The following is a 14,598-nucleotide window of genomic DNA, read 5'->3' as shown; positions in this document are numbered from 1 at the left end:
ACCATACAGTCTTCATGGCTCCCCATTTCCATCATCCGTGTTTATGGTGCTCTCTCTGAGACTGTGTAAGCACCATCAGGAATACAAAGCTGAGGGTCAGCAACAGAAAACGATGCGGGAAAGCAACCCACAGTCGCTCTGACGTCCCGTAAAGCATCTGACAGCCAAAATGCTTTTGCACCTTTGCAAAGGTGTGTTATTTGCCCTAACATGGGCCTGGCTGTCCACAGAGAGCATGGAAAGTGTGACCAGGGAAGAATCAGGTCAAGCCTATTTCCTCACAGCTACTTGGATATAATTTCACAATTTATTGCCTTGGAAGCTATCATCCTACAAAAAAAAATGAGAGACAGATAGACAGAAAGATGGAAAGAAGAGAGAAGAGAGATGGAATGGAAGAGAAAGACAAAAAGAAACGAAACCCAAATGTCCTATTATCCTCCCTCAGGTTTTTACTTATGCTTAAAAAACAAACACTAGGGGGCAGCTGGGTAGCTCAGTGTGTTGAGAGCCAGGCCTAGAGATGGGAAGTCCTGGGTTCAAATTTAGCCTGGGACACTTCCCAGGGGTGTGAATCTGGGCAAGTCACTTAACCCCCATTGCCTAGCCCTTACTGCTCTTCTGCCTTGGAGCCAATACACAGTATTGACTCCAAGACGGAAGGTAAGGGTTTAAAAAACAAACAAACACTAAGAGCTATACACGTAGAAAGACTTCTCATACTTTAGCCATTCGTTAACAACAACTTCCCATGAAAGAAAAATTCTATTGAATCATCAGGCTTTCTGGGTCCTCAGGAAGTCCCCTCTCTAGTCCCTACCCCTGCCTAAAGACAGGAATATATATTTCAGGATGATGAGAACCTAGCCTGAATCCAAAACCCAAACACAGCCATCCTTTGAAAGTTCAAAGACCCACTGAAAATTCATCCAGAGAAAGAAAACTAAGTGGCTCAGTGAATGAACAGACGGGTCTGAAGATGGGAGGATCTGGCTTCAAATCTGGCCTCACCAGAGAAAGAACTATGGGAGAAGAAACACAGAAGAAAAACAAATGCTCGATCACATGGATCAATGGGGATATGACTGGGGATGTAGATTCTAAGCAATCACCCTAATGCAATTATCAATAATATGGAAATAGATCTTGATCAATGACACGTGTAAAATGCGGTGGAATTGTTCATCTGCTAAGGGAGGGGGTGGGAGGTAAGGGAGGGAAAGAACATGAATCATGTAACCATGGGAAAATGTTCTAAATTAATTAATTAAATAAAATTTTTCAAATCACTAAAAAAGAAAAAGTCTGGCCTCAGACCAGTGTGTGACCACCCTACAAGTCACTTAACCCCCATTGCCTACCCCTTACCACTCTTCAGTTTTCGAACCGATAGTATTGATTCTAAGACAGAAGAGAGTGTTTTCTTTTTTTAAAAGGAAGAAAAAGAAAATTCATCTAGACCAGATCTTAACCTATTTTGTTAGGTAACCCTCTGACAGTTGGATGAAGCCAATGGCCTCCTTCTCAGAATGTTTTTAAATTCATAAAACTAAATCTATCAAATCACAGAGGCAGTTAATTATACTGAAATATAGTTATCAAATGTTTTTCAGTTCAAAGACCCCCAAGTTAAGAACCCCAGATCTAATCCAGGTTTCCTGGCTATAGCTATGGTTGCCCCTAGTATCCAATGTGTGCAAAGCTAAAAGAATAATACATAGCTTCTCCTAGCTCCAAGATGCTTCCTCATCATTATCTCATCAGGTCGTCATAGCTACGCATTAAGGTAGAAAGGTGAGGAATGATTATCCCCAATTGAGGATGGGAATATTGAGATTCAGAGTAGCCACACATCTCCTACAATATCTCACAGGAAATGGCGATGCCAAGCCTGGAACCCAGGACTTCCAATTCCAAATTCCACATCCTTTCTTGCTGCCTCAGTGGAGAATAGAAAGACAGATGCACCAAAGAGATGATATCATCGTTGCCTTCAATCAGCCTGGGAATAGCATCCGTCCTGAAGCACCACGTGGCCTGGGGCTGGAGAGAAAGGCAATGTGCGATCTCTAATCTGTATTCCGAGCATGGAATGCCTAACATCAAGGTGGATATAAAAGGTCATGTTAAGACACTATATGCCTGTACGAGGCCACAGAACATTTCCAAGCTGCTAGAGCCGGATTTGGGGGAGGGGGCAGGGGCTGGGAGTGACTGTAATTAATTCCACAGAAAGCATTTCTTTTCCCTCTCCTGCTCTATCAGCCTTTCCACTAATTCATCCCTGTCTGAGAGATAATTACAAGATCACCTGGCATGTCAAGAGCCCAAGACAATCCCCCACAAGCCAGCCAAATGAGGGAAATGTGTGAACTCAGAACCAGTGACATGAGCCAAGACCTCTAACTCGGACTTGAACAGTCCAAATCCAAATGTGCTGGTACAGAAAAGACGACTGCCTGCAGCAAAACCCCCAGGAAGAGGCAGGCTTAACTATTACTAAGAAAATGAATCAGACCTCACTGAGAGGACTGAGTCATAAGGAGACTGCTTAGGTTGCTGGTACTTGGCTGCTCCTAGGAAAAGAGGGCGGGCCAGCCCCCATCTCCCTGTCTTGTCTTCCCAGCCTCCCCTCCTCCAGTTTTCACAACTGCTTACATACCATTTAGGTGGGAATCCAAGGCAAAAGGTTGTGGTGGTGATGAGCCAAGGGGCTGCCGAATTATTGCATTACAACTATTGTATGCTTGTCTAGATTCTGTATCCTGAAGGATTAAGATGAACCAGATGGGTGGAATACATAAAATCCTCCCTCTCTCCCCCATCTTTTGGCAAGACACTCTCAGTGCATTTTTAAATACACAAAACACTCCGTGTAGCTTTGTTGAAAAGATTTATCTATTGCGGTTAGAAGAGCCCCATGATTTACAGCATTCTGGATAACTAAGGGCACTGGCAGCTCCTGACAAACCGCATGGCAGCCTCCAGGGGCTGAGGGGTCACATCTGGATCCTCCTTTGTCATGTTCCAAGGCTGCATGAGGGGAAAAGGTGCCCGTCATCAATCGATTGTGGAAGACAGAAGCGAGATTCTGGCTAGGTCAGGTGAAATGAACAACCATTCAGTCACCTGTGCTATTGCTTCTTCTTCCCTCCAGCCACCACCCCAGAGAAACGGGAATGGACAATTCAAGGGCGAGAGCAAAAAACTGAGCCCTAAGCACTCTCAGAGGAGGAAAGGGCAAGTGATTTGCCACAAGCATAAGCAAAAAGATCACATAATAAGGTCCCTTATATTTCTAATGTGCTGGTTCTAAGGTGAGAAATTCAAATGGATCAGAGATGGGCAAAAGCAAGTGAAGGGGCATGGGTACAACTCTTAAGGATCTCCTAAGTCCAGAGTCCAAGACATTCATCTCAGCTCACCCCAGAATATATTTCCTAACAAGGTGGCTGACTTCTATATTACAGAAGTATATACTATACTTCCTTGTACAAAGGAAGCTTCTTTGCACAGGAATACTATCTATTCAGGCATAAATGGAAATGAACAGATGAGGCTAAGCAAAAGCATGAAATCCCAAAAGGAGGTCATTAGCTTATTTATTCTTTCCAGACTCCTAAACATGAATACACATATGGATCAAAAAATTGGTGCATTTTCATCTATCTATCCATCCATTCATCTATCCATCTATTCACCCATCTATCCACCTATCCATCTATCTATCCATCCATCCATCTATTCAGCTATCCATCTATTCACCCATCTATCAATTCATCTATCTATCTATCCATCTATCTATCTATCTATCTATACTATATGTATAGCTAGCATTTCTTTAGTGCTTTAAGGTTTACAAAGTACTTTATATATATATATATATATATATATATAATCTCATTTTGTCCTTATAATAACCCTGGGTAGTAACTACTATTATTATTCCCATTTTTTTTTAAATAAGGAAACTGAGGTTAGGTGGTGGTAAGTGGCTTGCTGAGAGTCACACAACTAGAAAGTGTTTAAAGTTGGATTTGAACTCAGGTCTTCCCAACTCCAAGTCTAGAACCCTATCAACTGAGATATTTTTTCCCTTATATTTTCCCCCGCCCCCAAATGATTTAATGCAAGGTCATACACATCCCACCCTAACCCCTCCCCTCCTGGGAAACTTCTTATCTCCTTAGAGGAAGGAAAGATTCAATGTTTTAACTGAACTTCATATCGATTTGTCTTCTCTCCCAAGAGTTTTCATTTTTTGAGCTTTTTATCTCTAATTGTGAAATGAAAGAATTTGTTTCTTTTCACTTCAAGGAGATAGAAGTCCCTTAACTCATAAACTCAGAAAGTCAGAAATAAGAGAGATCTTAGAACTCAACTAGTTCAGCCCCATAATTTTAAAAGATGGGGAAACTGAGGCCCAGAGAATTTAAGTTACTTGCTCAAGGTCAAACAGAGAGTTAGTGACTACTAAGAATGACCAGAAGAGTAAATCTGACCTTATTGTTAATGACACAGGTAGGAGATTCAGTTGATATCACACAGGGCCAGGAGTCAGGAAGACCTAAGTTCAAATCTGGACTCAGACTTATACTCCCTGTGTGACCCTGAGCGCATCAATTAACCATTGGTTGCCACAGTTTACTCAACTGTAAAATGGGGGAAAAGTAACAGTTCAGGGTTGTTATAAGGATTAAATGAGATGGTACTTATAAAACATTTAGCTCAGTGCCTGGTACATAGTAGGTGATTAATAAATGCTTCTTTTCTTTTTTCCTTCCTTGTTTTAGAGTACCATGAATGAACAAGTAATTGTGACGATCCATTGAATCAATCAACCAACCATCTACACACACACACACACACACACACACACACACACACACACACACACACACACATTAAAGTAATAAACTGGGCAGTAGTAGAGCACTGGACCTCTAATCAGGAAGAGCTGAGGTCATAGGAAAGGAAGGAAAGAAGCATTTATCATGCACTTACTTTGTGGGAAAAAATACAAGCAAAAAGCAAGGGAGTCCCTGCCCTCTAGGAGCTTATATTCCAACAAGGAAAGGCAACACACAAAAGATTGCTGAAAGATGGGGTAGGATGGGAGAGTGAGAATGAAGGTACCTAGTATAAGCACGTGGTTCTGAAGTCCTGAAGCCAGGAATGAGACCAGGAGGGGAATAAAGGCTAGCTATAAAATGGTGGCCACTGGAAGAACTTATCAAAGGAGGAAGGAAGTGGCCCTTATAATGGTATATTTGAAGTCAAAAAGGCTTCTGGGAATGTTGGCTATTCCAGGATGAGGAGGTCCCAGAAACTGTGGAAAGTTTCAGGATAAGACAGTGACAGAATTATGGTTTTGAATTTCAGAAGCCAAAAACTGAGCCAAGAAGGGAATGAAGGTCAACCTAAGCTCCTCCACAAAATGAAAGCCCCAGAATAAACTCATAAAAGAGCTTTCTGTAGTGTGAGAGAGTAAACCTTGGGTCCAGAGACAAAGCAAATGGAGTCTAGTCCAGAAGGAACAGCAGAAAGATATCTGAGACAGCCAAATCCCCTCCTTTCTTATCTTCCTCATTTAACCCCACTTTTTTCACTTTCTTCCTTCTCCCCCAAGCTTCCCATATGCCACAGATTCAACCCATTCTCACTGTGCTCTCTCTCCCCTCCCTAAAACCACTGGTGTTGGCCTCTGTCTCCCCTCCAGATAACATTCATAAAAGTGATCATGTGATGATGATATGGTTCAATGGGAATATGATTGGGGTTTTGGCTTTAAAAGATCACTGTACTGCAAATAAGAATAATATGGAAATAGGTTTTGAACAATGATACATGTAGAACCCAGTGGGACTGCTTGTCATCTCCGGGAGGGGAAGGGAAGAGGGGTGGGAAAAATCATGAATCATGTAATCATGGGAAAATATTCTAAATTAATTGCTAAATTATTAAATTAAAATTTTTTAAAAAGTGATCATGATCCCCTCCCAGCTCAATTCAACAGGCAACAAGCAATCTTATGGGCCTGGGTTTTTGCATTCTTAAACCCCCAAAGGATAACCAATAAGAGAATAAAGTGTAGGTAACTGCTATTCAAGTACCTCACCAATGTTAGGAGCAGGAGGTAGAGGTGATGGGAGAACACAAGAGGCACAAAGGAAACATTAACCTTAAAATATGGAGGAGGGTCAGAACAAGGAAATTCTACTTTTGGAAAAGGAGATTTAGGACTTTTGTATTTTAAAGTGTGTGTATGAAAAAAACTTAAGGACACGGTAACATGGAAAACCATTGATGCTGATGCTGAATATAGATATTTGAACACAAAATTAAAACAGGAAAACTCAAGTTTTGTCTTAGTTATTTAAAAGCAATACTAATTACAGCCATTTATATAAACCATCACTTATAGATAATTACAATATATCATGTATGCTGTTAATAATATATTATATTATTTTTGTAACTTTTGTTATAAAGTAAGTTCTGTAAACATAACCTCAGTTTTCATGACTTTATGATCATGTGAAATGACCCTCTGCTCACAAGTTTAAAAATTAAAGATAATATTGTATTGTGTTAAGAACATAGGATTGGTGTGAGAGACCTAAGTTCTAAATCTTTCTTGGAAAATGATCTAGACTTGGAGTCAAAAGACCCAAGTTCAAATTCTAGCTTTACCATTTTCTAGCCCTGTGCCCTTGAGCATGTCAAGTAACCTCTTCGAACCTCAGTTTACTCATATGCAAAATAAAAAAAAAATAAAGTTTATAATGGTTATTTCACAAGATTACTGTGAGGAAATGATCATATATGTTTATGTGAATTATTATTACCAGTTGTCTTGTTCTCATTCTTTTTTATAGGATTCAACCAAAAATGGGATAAATTGCTATCCTATTAATATTCTCCTTTAGCTAATGGTTTCTAAACTATTGCTCAAATGGAGATGACTATCTTTTTATCTTTTTCTTCTTTTTGTAATTGAATGAAAGTATTGGGATAGGGGCAGATAGATAGAGTGCCAAGCCTAGAGTAGAGAGGACCTAGGTTCAAATATGCCTCAGACATTTCCTAACTGTATGACCTCATACAAGTCACTTAATCCCAACTTCCTAGCCCTTATTTCTATTCTGCCTTAGAATTTATATGAATTCTAAGACAGAAGGTAAGGGTGCTTGGTTGTTTTATTTTTTAAGTATAGGGAGATAAGGTCATCTTCCTTAGACTCATTGAAAGCATCTTTGAAACAATTCCTGTAGAAGACAAGACAATGGAGATGATATGTTCCTCCTCCTCTTCCTATGTGGTTTTACTTTGTTTCTATAGGTCTCTGTATTTTTCAAGCTTTTCATTCCGTGTGGTTTAGAGACTGAGTATTCAGTATGGTGACCTCTATTTGCTTTTCAGTTTGTATGGATTAATATTATATACAAACAAACATTATATACAAACAAAAAATATTATATACAAAATATTATATACAAACAAAGCAATAGTTTTTTCAAGAATGTTGCTCCAGTTCCATTAAAATGTATTTGTTGAATTTTCAAGGATATTTTGGGATTTGTATTCATAGTATGAGGCTCCCATCATCTCTTAATTTATAAAGGAGAGCAAACTTCTTGTATATAATTCTAGCCACACGATTGTATTTTTCTAGTTATATGGTAAATGCTAAATGTTTGCATCCTACAGAGATATGTTAATTTAATGCAAAATCTGTCATAACCAATAAGCTCAGGATTGTTAAAAATATCCTTTTGATCATTTCTGATTTGATCCTGAACCATTATCATAAACCTTTCCATTTCTATAAGCAAATCTCCAAGACTTAACCGTTTTTCAGTGCTTCATTGGTAACATATCGTTGGCTAAGTTCATGTGATTGTTACCCATGGAGTTGCTTACCTTCATGGACTTTAGCTGTCTCATAGGTTCCCTCCAGAAGGACTTTGCTTTCCATTAGAGCTGACAAATCAAGTAGAATGTATCTGTTGTCATTCTTTACTATAAAATCTGTTTATTCCAAGAGTATATTGCCTGAGAATGTCTACAAGTCCCTTTCCTCTTATCTGACAAGGAAGTGTTCATCCTTCGAAAGTTATTGTGGGGTTTAAAGTCATATGTCATTAACATCACATAAATTTTTGTTTTCATGGTCATTCATTTTACCATTCCAAAAGTATGTGCTAAGACTGGTATTACTTAAGTTTTAACTTTTCTAAATATGTTCTTCCAAATAAGCTTTGCCTTCAGAATTCTAAGGCACCTCAATAAACTCTGCCTCAGCTTTATCTTTCCTAGTCTTATGGTCAGTGGACCTTGTCTGAAGATGACAAAGACATTTGTAAGTATTGCCTTCTTCTAGGAGTATGTTGGAGGCAGTTCTAACCACCATCCAGGAACTAATTGTTAACTTTTTAGAGTAAGCATTCAAACCTCAGAAATCTGCAACCACTACAAATCAGAACTTGAAATTACTGTTTTGTTGATTCCTAGACTTACAAAAATGCTAATAATGCAGATTAAACTTAATGTGTGTTCATACTTTTTTCCAGAGAGCTTGGTTATTAAACATTTACCATCAAACCCCTGTATTGTTGTATGAACATTGCTCAAGATCAGCAAGAGTTAAAGTCTAACTAAAATTTCACTTCCTATGGGAAAGTTTCCCTAACCCCTCTTAATTCCAGTTTTGTACCTATTTTAATTATTTCCTATTTTAACTTATTTAACTTCATTTGCAAAAAAAATTTTTCAAAGACTCAAGAACTTTATCAATGCAATGATCAGTGTGATTCCTTTTTATATCCAATAATTAATTTTGCCTCAGACTCAAAAAAATTCCAAGCTAAGGAACACTGTGCATTAAGTATTGACATGTATCAGCAAAATATGATATTGTAGTTCACGACTTTTATCTCATTGACCTACAGACAAAAGGAAAAGTAGAAAGTTTTTAAAGTTAGGAGTAAATGTGGAGTCAGGATACCTTTGCATCAGAGAAAGTTCTGTTTTCTGTGCTTGGGAAGGTGACTAAGAACAGAAAGGAAGTCCTACAATGTTTAGTTCAATTCAACAAACATTTCTTGGGTCCTGCTAGGTGTAAGGTTCTGTGCTAATGTTACAAAGGAAAAAGTGAATAGCTAAATGATGACCATGCTCCTGGTGTGCTGCAATGGTCCCTACACCAGAGGACCAGACAAAATGAAAATGATTTGCATTCATTTGAACAATTCTCTGAAATATATTGTGCAAGTATTATCTCTATTTTACAGATGAAGAAACCAAAGCTTAAGAGAGGCTTATGCTCTGTGACTTGTCCAGGGTCACAAGCTTAGAAATGTCATAGCCTGAGGTCTTCTTAGTTGAATGATGAAGCAAGAATTTTTCTGCTGCATGGAGATACCTGTACGTATAAACCAGAACTGATGTATATGAAGAGCCAAATGAGAATCATCACCTAGTGGAAAGTGTATTGGTACCAGAGCTAGACAAGGTCTTCGAGATGGAAGAACATGAGTAATTATAATATCACATCTATTCTAAGAACAGTTGCTATTATTGGGGAGGGGGTTCCTTTCTTTCTCTGGAAATTTAAGCCATATAGAGTAGGGTAAGTGAAGCCTTCTTTTGCCTAGAACTTTAAAAATAGCATTTGTTTAAAATGGACTTTGTTCCTATTTGTATTGTGAGAATTTATTTTTCACATACTATATTAATTCTTCTATACTAGGGAGAACTACTGTATATTCCTGTATCTGGGATCTGGGTCAAAGATATCATTCAGTTTGCTGTTTTTTGAATTTTCTTTGTTCTTGGATATCTAATGGAATATCTTTCTTTTCAACAGAATTTGATTAATAAATGAAGGAGAGAAGGGTTCTTTTCTTGTGTGTCACCTGTCCAACTATGGGGATGGGAAGGAGTGGATAGATTGATGAACCACCTCTTAATCAGTTATCACCAATTAAATATGTTTGGAGATGTTCAAGGGAGGACTGAATAATGAGCTCCTAACAATCTATTTATTGAGCTTTCTGACCCATCATCCATGGTCATGAGAGAGACATGGAGACCTACATTGCTTTATCAGTTATGACGCTGGCCTGACCAATAAACCTGATATAATCAATAAACTCATATTTTTATCCAAAAATCAGTCTCTCAAGATAATTTTGATACTAACAGTAACAAAATATTTATAAGAAAACTTTTCAGAGTAACAAAACCCAGGAAACAAAGTTGGTAGCCATACATTCAGTGATTTCAGAACAAATTGTGAGATATAAATGTAATGGAAAACCATGGCATCAAAAGAAATGACCTAGGAGAAGGTTTCAGAGAAACTAGGGAAGACTTGTGTAAACTGCTACAGAGTTAAGTAAGTAGAACTCTGCTCCAGAGTTAAGAGAACAGAGTTTCTTCAGGAATGATGACATTATAAAGAAAAACAATTTTGAAAGACTTAAAAATGTTGATCACCCTGATTTTGGAATGCTTATAAGGAAACAACCTCCCTCCCTCCTGATAAAGTGATGATAGATAGACTCAAGGGCAGAATTAGACATCACATTTTTTTTTTGATAACCAAATATGTGAATTTGTTTGCTTTGAATATGCTTATTTGCTATAAGGTTTGGTTTTACTTTTTCTTCCTGGGAGATCCAGAGGGAAAAGGAAAGCTATTGATAAGAATTGCCCAAAAAAGGAAGAAAAGGTAGAAAAAAGGTCACAAGAACATATTTTAATGTAGGAAAGAGTCAAGACAGTTGAGAAGGGAACAAAGATAAATAGAGCAGCTTTGAAAGTTAACAAGTTAGATTTATTATATACATGACAAAAAACAAACTATACATGATAATTTCATTTTTCATATATTCCTTTTCTTTCTTTGTATGTAGATGTTAATTTTGGTGTTTATTAAATTCAGAGTAAAGGAATAAAAAATTTAAAAATAATAATAAATGAAGTGGTCAGAGTAAATGACCCTGAAAGTTTTAAAAATGTAATTTAAAAACAAAGAATAAATTATTAAAAATGCATTAATAGGACTTTTAAAAAGAGATAATATGATTATTTACAAGCGATTATCTTTCAAACATTTAGAAAATCTTCAGATAAAAGACGAGTTCTAGGAAGAAGTGAAATATTATATTGTCTTCATCACACAGAACATAAGAAATGGCACTATGCTGTTATGGAACATGTACTTCCCATGGATGTGCTACACGCTGCATTTATATAAGACATGTGGATGGAGACAGTCATGAAAAAACAAGTCACTTAAATGTTATCTAATGTTTCCAATCAGCTCCGTCATTTCAGGTATGTAGGGCAAGCAAGAGCTTGTAGAAGGGTGAGCCCAAAGAACAGGAAGGAACTTGAATGAATTCAGCAAAATATCAGCCCCACAGCTCTATAAAACCTCCAGAGTGAAACACAGCCCCAAGCTATAGGGTGACTCAATCCTTTTTACCTTAGGATTCAGGTCCGCCTGCCTTGATTCTCTTGGCCTCAGTGGCCAACCCAACAATGAACAAGCAGGAAGAGTTATGAGCAGCCAAGTGGGAAATAACAGTTAAGGAAGACTGTACAGCACATTTTTAGAGAAAGAAATTTCATCTCCAGACAGTTTGGTGAAATCCGCCTACTTAATCAGACTATCTAATAATTGGAAAGGGACTGTATGAGTCTGATTCTCAATTTGGATGGATCTATCCTCTACGAACTCTTCCTTTGCAAAAACAGTTCAGCCATTTGGATAAAGAACAAGCATTCTGGTTTAAAATTATTTACAACTGGAACACTGTTGGGAGAGTTTGGTTCAATAGCTAGAAAGTCAGCCTGGCACTCCTGTCAAGTACTGTCTCTGACTAATTCTAGTTGTAGGACCTAGGGGAAGTCTTCTGAGCTCTAAGCAAACTATTCCAATGATATTACAAGTCCAGTCCCTATTCTTTATCAATGAAACACTGAGAAGTTCATCTCCTCCACTGGCAGCTACCATTTGAAAACCCAAACCCAAGCACTTTAGAAAGAAAGAAAGAAAGAAAGAAAGAAAGAAAGAAAGAAAGAAAGAAAGAAAGAAAGAAAGAAAGAAAGAAAGAAAGAAAGAAAGAAAGGAAGGAAGGAAGGAAGGAAGGAAGGAAGGAAGGAAGGAAGGAAGGAAGGAAGGAAGGAAGGAAGGAAGGAAGGAAGGAAGGAAGGAAGGAAGGAAGGAAGGAAGGAAGGAAGGAAGGAAGGAAGGAAGGAAGGAAGGAAGGAAGGAAGGAAAGAAGCAAGATCCCTGACTTGGGAATCAAGGACCTAGGTTCAAATCCATTAGTAAGACCTTGAACAAATTACAACCTCCCTGGGCCTCTGTACCTCTGCTTATTATTATTAGTTGTTTCAGTCATGTCCCAGTCTTCATGACCTCATTTGGGATTTTCCTGGCAAAGATACTGGAGTGGTTTGTCATTTCCCTCTTTAACTCATTTCACAGGTGAGGAAAGTGAGGCAGAATTAAGTGATTTGCCCTGGGTGGCATAGCTAATAAGTGTCTGAGGTCAAATTTGAATTCAAGGCTGTCCTGACTCCAGATCTGGTCCACTAAGCCACCTAGCTGCTCTACTTATTAGAGGTGAAAAGTAGAGCTTTCCAGCTCTGCTAAAAAGTGGGGGGGAGGGGGAGAGCGGGGGGCGGGGAAGAAAATTCTGTATTTACTTGGGGGACAGCTACTAGCTTATAAAAATAAAATGATAATAACTAGATATTCTATATATATTACCAGTCACTATAAAAAATAATCTTCGCTGTATTTTCTAGGGGGAAAATATCAAATTATCATCATTGCTAGTTGTAGAGTTAGAGGGAACCTCTGCAGTTACCTGATCCAACTCCTTCCTTCCCTCCTTCAAATGGAACCTGAAGCCCATAGAGACAAAGCAATTTGCCCAAGACCACGCAACTAGTTAGTGGCATAGAATCAGAGAGAGCACAGGTCATCAAAATTCTAATGTGCTCTTTCCAGTACAGTTCCCCCCTCCTGCAACTCTGCAAATCCCAGGTGGAAGCTGAGGAGGACTCACCTTCCTTTAATACTATTCACCATTTTTATCAGAAAAGACATTTTATTTCAAATATCTTTATTCATATGGTTATCGTGGTACAGTGGATAGAATGCCTGTTTTGGAATCAGAGGGCTTGAATTTGAATCCTGACTCTTACTTTTTTTCTTTTAACTTTATTTTTATTGTCAATTTAAATATCAATAGACATGGATATTTTAATATATAGAAAATTGAAGATCTGAGTTCACATCTAGACCCAGACATTTATTAGCTATGTGACTCTGGGCAAATCCCTTAATCTCCCTCTCTGTCAATTCCCTCATCTATAAAATGGAGCTACTGATAATACTACCTCATAGAGTTGTTGCAAGGATTAAGGGAGTTAACATATGTAAAGCATGTTTTTAATGACTCTGCTACTTCTTACCCATGCAACCTTGGGCAATCATTTAACCTCTGTGGGCCTCAGTTTCTCTTCTATAAAATTTTGGAGTTGGACTCAGTGACTTCTAAGGTCCCTTCTGGCTCTAGACCTGTGATCTAATGATGCTTTGACTACAATATGAAGCCTGAAAGAAGGTTGAGAGGCCAGGAGATTTGAGGCTGGGGTGTGAATGATCGAAAGCAGATTTAGAAAGCTTCAGCTCAACTTTAGGATGGGCAAGTTGGAGAGCATCTAACCTTCACCAAAGTTAGGTTGTTACTCAGTGGTTTTGGTTATCTTGTTTGAAATGTCATACATTTTCAGAACATGGGACTCATTCATATTCAAGTGTGAAGACAGAGATGGATTCTACTGGCAAACATAAATGACCTTTGGGTTATTGACTCTTCTGCTTCACTCTCTCAGGGAAGTTATTAAAGAATTAATGTAGTAAACAGGGATATTGACCGACTTGGAAGGGGTTCAGAGATGAATGACAGCACAAAGGAAGGGGAAAAGATGGGGGGAAGACATGGTGCGGAAATTTGGACTACAAAGATTAGAGGAGAATGAAATGACCAACTAACAAGTGCTAAGTATCTGGAAGATGACCTGCCATGAAGATGCTGGAGACCAGTTGTGTCCCCTGACTCCACTCAAGATAGAATAAAGTGAAATGAACTTAATTGATGGGGGGGGGGGGAGGGATGGAAAAAGGCAGAGGATGCAAAATGAACAGGGGCATTAAGAAGTTAGATCTAGTTAGGACTTCTCCCAATTAAAGATTATCAGATAGGTACTTCAGGACCACTCTGGTCTCATTTACTATCCAAATTTAGAAGACCAGTAGAAGACATTAAAAGACCATATGAAAAGGACTGGGGCTAGATAAGCAATGTAGAGGGCTGGATACTGAGAAAAGAAAGATTCTCTCCTAATTCAAATTCTCCTTTCCTGGCTATATGGCCCTGACTAAGTCAGCTTCAACCTCTTAATAGCCCCAGACAACTCTCTAAGCCTCTAAATTACAGAGAAGCATGACTTGGACTGGCAAACAAAGTTTCTCACAGGATGCACCTTACACCAAGGAAATCATATGTCCTT

This window comes from Monodelphis domestica, chromosome 4 (genome assembly GCF_027887165.1).
Source record: "Monodelphis domestica isolate mMonDom1 chromosome 4, mMonDom1.pri, whole genome shotgun sequence".
NCBI classification, from domain to species: domain Eukaryota; kingdom Metazoa; phylum Chordata; class Mammalia; order Didelphimorphia; family Didelphidae; genus Monodelphis; species Monodelphis domestica.
The sequence above is the reverse complement of the archived record's forward strand: the minus strand, read 5'-3'. Positions refer to the sequence as shown.